This window comes from Myotis lucifugus, unplaced genomic scaffold (genome assembly GCF_000147115.1).
Source record: "Myotis lucifugus unplaced genomic scaffold, Myoluc2.0 scaffold_291, whole genome shotgun sequence".
NCBI lineage: Eukaryota > Metazoa > Chordata > Mammalia > Chiroptera > Vespertilionidae > Myotis > Myotis lucifugus.
The window spans coordinates 354944-360434 of NW_005871339.1; the positions used below are offsets into that span (position 1 = coordinate 354944).

Genomic DNA, 5491 nt, shown 5'->3' on the forward strand with positions numbered 1-5491 from the left:
AGGCGAAGGGGTGTGAAAGGGGGGAGGGCAGAGATTGGGGTTTCCTGGTGGTGATGGTTTGGCCTTTTCAGATGGGTGATGCCTGCAGTCTTAGGTGTTGGGGGACAGATGCAGAACTTGACGTGCATATTTGGGGGAGAGGGGCGAAGGCTGGGAGAGAAGGAGTAACCAGAGAGGCCAGGGCTCTCAGTTCAGGTCCTTCCCAAGGTTCCATCCCACCCCCGACCCCACCCCACACACGGAGGCCGCCCAAATCCCCGCCCCCCACTTAGCCTCAGGTATTGATGTTCTTTGTGAACGGTGACGCTGAGATGAGCCGGACATGCAGGATATGGAGAAGCAGAGGGCTACCGCTCGCTCAGGCGAGTAGCAAAGACCCCCTGAAGCCCTCTGGCTTTTATTCAGGGAGTACAGCAAATAACAGTGGAGTACAGCAAGTGACAGTGATTAACAGGCATGCCTATGAGATCATCTGAGCTAAGTTATACATTTAACTATTAATTTCTGATGTTATACAAAGATTATTTCCACCTGCAGCAGTGCACCCTCCCTTGAACTTTCCATGCCCTCATGGACTATTTATCACCTCAAGGAAAGTTCTGCCTCTAAACAATAAGTCTTGCTTGCAAGACTTTGTTCTGACGTGGCCCGCTTGCAGGCTCCCGCCTTTTCCTGGCAAAACGTCCTTTTCTAGTTAACTTCATTCCGCTTGGCCGCTACACTCAGGCCTGTGGGTGCTGTGGACACCTCCTTGGTGTCCCACAGACCTCAGAACCCCCGTCATTACCCAGCGCACCAGGTCCCCCGCCCCGTGCCTGCAGCTCTCAGGCCAGTGAGGGTAAAAGACCGGCTGTCACGCAGAGTCTGGAGATGATTTCTGAGACCTCAGTGCACGGAAATTCGGAGTAAGCAGCAAGGATTCAAAGATGACAGGGTGTCTTCCCTGCACTGCCTCCTAGGCTTTCCGGTCCTAGCCTTGATTGCCTGTGAGCACTTGTTGCTCTGCACGTTATGGTAACTGACAGCAATACGGCTGTTTCTCGCTTACAGACAGCGGGTTGAGGAGTGGCCCCCAAGGGGATATGTCCACGCCCTCACCCTCCTCCCCACGGGTGTGACCTCCTTTGGAAATCAGAGTCTTTGCAGATGTCATTCATTTAAGGACCTCGGCATGAAATTATTCTGGATTTAGGGTGGGCCTGAGGTTCAGTTACTTATGCTCTTACAAGAGAGAGGAAAGGAGATGTGAGCCACACGACAGAGAGGAAAAGCCATGGAGGTGGAGGCAGAGATTGAGGGATGGAGGCTGGCAGCACGGGGCTCTGGGAAGAGGCAGGCAGGCCCCCCTCGGTGCCTCCGATGGCACCAGCCGGCACCCAGTCTCAGGGCAGGGAGAGCTCCCGTCTCTTATTTTAAGCTGCTCTGTCCATCCGTGTACTTGGTTCCAGCAGCACCAGGAAAGGACTAGAACCTGCAGATTCATCCTGCCCGCGGGGGCCGTCAGCCCCCGCCCCCGCCCCGGGAAGCCAGCCCCCACTGTGTTTGAATCCGAGTCCCTATTCCTTCACGCGTGTGCATCTGTGCTTTCTTCTCTGCTCTTGTGAACCGGCCGGGACACCGACCGTCCCCTCACTGGAGACGAGCTGACACGTTCATATGCACGAATTCACTTTACGTCCGTCTGAGTCCTGATTTCTTCCTGGTGAAGGTTATCTTTGCACATGAAGTTTAGGGATTGCGAATAGAAACTTCTGGGTGGTCAGTCTCTCTGGGCTGATCCAAGTGCTTGTGGCAGATGTGATTCACTCGTGACTTAAGAAAATAATAAGTTCAAATGCTTGTGGGGAAATGGTTTTAACCCCATGAGACGCACCAGCCTGAAACCGGATGGAAGTGAACCCTGCGAGCAGTCCGCTCAGGTCTGGCGAGGCCCCGGATGTGGCCGCGAGGAGGAGACACGCACGGGAGCCTCAGGAAGCACCGGGGACCAGTGCAGCCAGGGTGCCGGTGGCAGGAGCTGGGGGCTTTCCTAATGTGACAGCCACCAGTGAGTTCACAGGGCAGGGCCCGGGCCCACCCAGGACCTCCACACCAGGGCGATGCGGGGCCGATGGCCAGTCTGTGTCCCGGCCTGAACACGGTGGGGCGGTTCCGCTGCTCCCCTGGGACCCCCTAGTGCAGGGAAGTCAGAGCTGGGGCCCTGGCCTGGGCCTGACGGCTGGGCCCTCTCCAGGCAGCTGGAGGCGAGCAGCCTGCAGCGCTGTCCCAGCACGGCCACCAGCCCCCTCCCCTCCTGCCTCCCACCTGGCTCCTTCCCTCTCCCCACACTCAACTGCCAGCGCCCCAGCCCCAAGCTGCTGAAATCAGTAATGGCCCTGACAACAACAGCAAAGGCAATAATAGTAATTCTACAGGGTGTCAGTGGGAGCTGGGCTCACTGTGGGCCTCAGGGAGACCCCGGGCAGTCACATGTGCCCTCTGTCCTGTCCCTCCCCACTCACCCCCAGCTGCAGGCCTGGGGGTCCATGCCCACTACACAGACGGCCACCTGAGGCCAGGAGCAGAGTCACTGAGTCCGTGGGACACGGAGGCCCAGCAGGTGCATGGTCACGGGGGACCAGCCACCACCACCTCGGCCCCGTCTGCAGAGGGATCCTGTGTCGCAGGGCCTGCAGGTGGCTGCCTGCCGGCCACTCATGTGGCACCTGTTTGCTATTTCCTGCCCTCAAACTGCACACCTGCTCTTCTTCTAGACGTTTCTGAAGGGGTTTTCCAAAGTGACTTCAGCTCCAGGGCTCGGACGGGCCTCTGTGGTGAAGGACAGCACACAGGCACAGCCTTGCCGCCCGGAAAGCGCTCCCTGCCTCCCTCGGACGTTTGTTCGTGTGTTAGTTGGTTCGTTCATCCTTTCTTTCATTTGTTCATTCTTTCATTTGTTCATTCACTGGTGTGTTCGTCCCTGATACTGTCTCAGGGTCAAGAACCACCAGAACCACGACAGTGGCCTGGCCGGGACTCAGACCCTCAGGGGCAGGCAGAGCGGACACAATCATTATCTGGGGACGCAGCTGGGTCTGCACCAGGCTCCTCACCTGGATGATTTTGATCTGCAAAGTCTGGAGACATGTGGGTTATCACTGCGGGGCAGGTGCTGCTGGCCCGTAGAGAGCGGAGGCCAGCACACTGCAGGCCCAGGACAGAGTAAGGGGACAGCTGTCCGTGTGCTGGGGAGAAGCCCTGCTTAGGCCGCTCTGGCTGCGGTCCGGAGCCTGCGTTAGTTAGGCTTGTGGGCGGACGGCGCTGGTGTCACTGCCTATCTGTGAAGTGACCCCCACCTCCCGCCGTCTGTGACCCACTCTCTCTAGCAGGGCCCCCACGAAACCACCTTTCTCCCTTTAGCCCGGCACAGTGGGCCCTCCATCCACGTCCGCATCCCCCCTCCCCGCCCCGAGAAGCTGCTCTTGGCCCGACCCCATCTTGCTGGCCCCTCTGGTGTCCTTCTGACCTCTCTCCTGGGACACACCACGTGTCAGAGTGAACCTCAGAGGGTAAGGGCGGCGACGCCCATGTCACTGGTGCAGGCACAGCTAGGTCAGTACCTCATCTGCTCCTCACACCCCACCGCCGTGAAGGACAGCAGTGCTGGGTGACCCCCTGGGGCCCAGATTGTCACTCTCTGACTCCTGTGCAGGTGGCGGGTGGGGGGTCCTGTCATACCATTGCCGCGGAGCCACGGAGAAGGCTTTGTCGGGAGATGGGGCTCCTGGGGATCCTGAGGCGCCTGGGAGCTGGGTGGCTGCAGGAGGGAGAGGCAGGGCAGCGAGGGGACACGTGGTGGGAAGTCGTGGTGGGTGAGATCAGGCTCCTCGGAGGGCGGGGGATGGCCCAAGCCTGTGGAGTGGGGTGGAGGGAGCAGTGAGCACTGGCGGCCACGTGGGGCTCAAAGGCAGGTCTTGTCTTGCAGGAGGCTTGGAACCCTGCAAGTTTGGGGGGCCCATAGCACCCCACGTGGTTGGAAGATTCATGAGGCATGAGGCTGGACCAGGGAGGCAGGGATGAGGCCCAGCCCAGGACCCTGTGGCAGGAAGAGCCTCCTTGGAGAGTAGCTGAGGATCTGGGCAAAATAAGACATGCGTGGAGTGGGAGCGAGGAGGGGAAGCAGGGAGCATTCGCGTGTCAGTGAGTGAGCGTCCTTATTGACAATACGTCCTAACTTTTCAAAGAAACCCCCAACCTCGAGACCACCCCAACCGTCCTCCATCGTGGGGAATGGGCCAGGGGGCCTCCAGTCCTGCTCCCCACTGGGCAAGACCAGCCCCCGAGGGCCCCTCCTCCGCAGGCCTGCCCAGCCACCGTGGGAGAACGATCTGGTTTCTCGGTCAGCCCGGCCATCAGCCCGAGTCTACCCCTGGGACCCAGCGATGACTGAGCTGGTGTCGAGTCTGCAGTCGGTCACTGCTGTGCAGTGGGAGGCCTGACCGTCCTGTGCCCAGAGTGAATGAGTGAATGCATGAACAGTGCAGGGAATAGATCTGGATGCATGTCACCTCCTCAGGAAGCTCACCCCTTTTATCCTCTTCCGGAACCCGGGCCGCTCTGACATCGTCTCGTTTCCCTGTCTTCCGTGAAGTTCACCAACATCCCCATGCCTGGAACAGTTCCTGCCACGGCCCCAGCACTTGGCATTCGGGGAGCAATCCTGCCCTCCTGGGGGTGCATGTTGGAAGAAGGAATGAATGACTGAGTGAACGCTGGAGGAATGAATGAGAGGCAGATGAGTGCTGGGTGAGTGTCGGATGGAGGAATGAATGACTGAGTGAACGCTGGAGGAATGAATGAGAGGCAGATGAGTGCTGGGTGGGTGTCGGATGGAGGAATGAATGACTGAGTGAACGCTGGAGGAATGAATGAGAGGCAGATGAGTGCTGGGTGAGTGTCGGATGGAGGAATGAATGACTGAGTGAACGCTGGAGGAATGAATGAGAGGCAGATGAGTGCTGGGTGGGTGTCGGATGGAGGAATGAATGACTGAGTGAACGCTGGAGGAATGGATGAGAGGCAGATGAGTGCTGGGTGAGTGTCGGATGGAGGAATGCTGGATGGAGGGATGAATGACTGAGTGAACGCTGGAGGAATGAATGAGAGGCAGATGAGTGCTGGGTGGGTGTCGGATGGAGGAATGAATGACTGAGTGAACGCTGGAGGAATGAATGAGAGGCAGATGAGTGCTGGGTGAGTGTCGGATGGAGGAATGAATGACTGAGTGAACGCTGGAGGAATGAATGAGAGGCAGATGAGTGCTGGGTGGGTGTCGGATGGAGGAATGAATGACTGAGTGAACGCTGGAGGAATGAATGAGAGGCAGATGAGTGCTGGGTGAGTGTCAGATGGAGGAATGAATGACTGAGTGAACGCTGGAGGAATGGATGAGAGGCAGATGAGTGCTGGGTGAGTGTCGGATGGAGGAATGCTGGATGGAGGGATGAATGAC

At 58.4% G+C, this 5491-nt stretch overlaps 1 long non-coding RNA gene across 1 annotated transcript; it reads right to left on the reverse strand.

The window, feature by feature from the left end:
* Positions 1–323: 323 nt before the first annotated feature.
* On the reverse strand, positions 324–5482 carry LOC111828170. The gene is made up of 2 exons (XR_002831957.1): positions 4565–5482; positions 324–3891 (listed from the first exon to the last, which is right to left on the reverse strand). It is a non-coding gene; the product is annotated as an uncharacterized LOC111828170 (long non-coding RNA).
* Between the last annotated feature and the right edge of the window lie 9 nt (positions 5483–5491).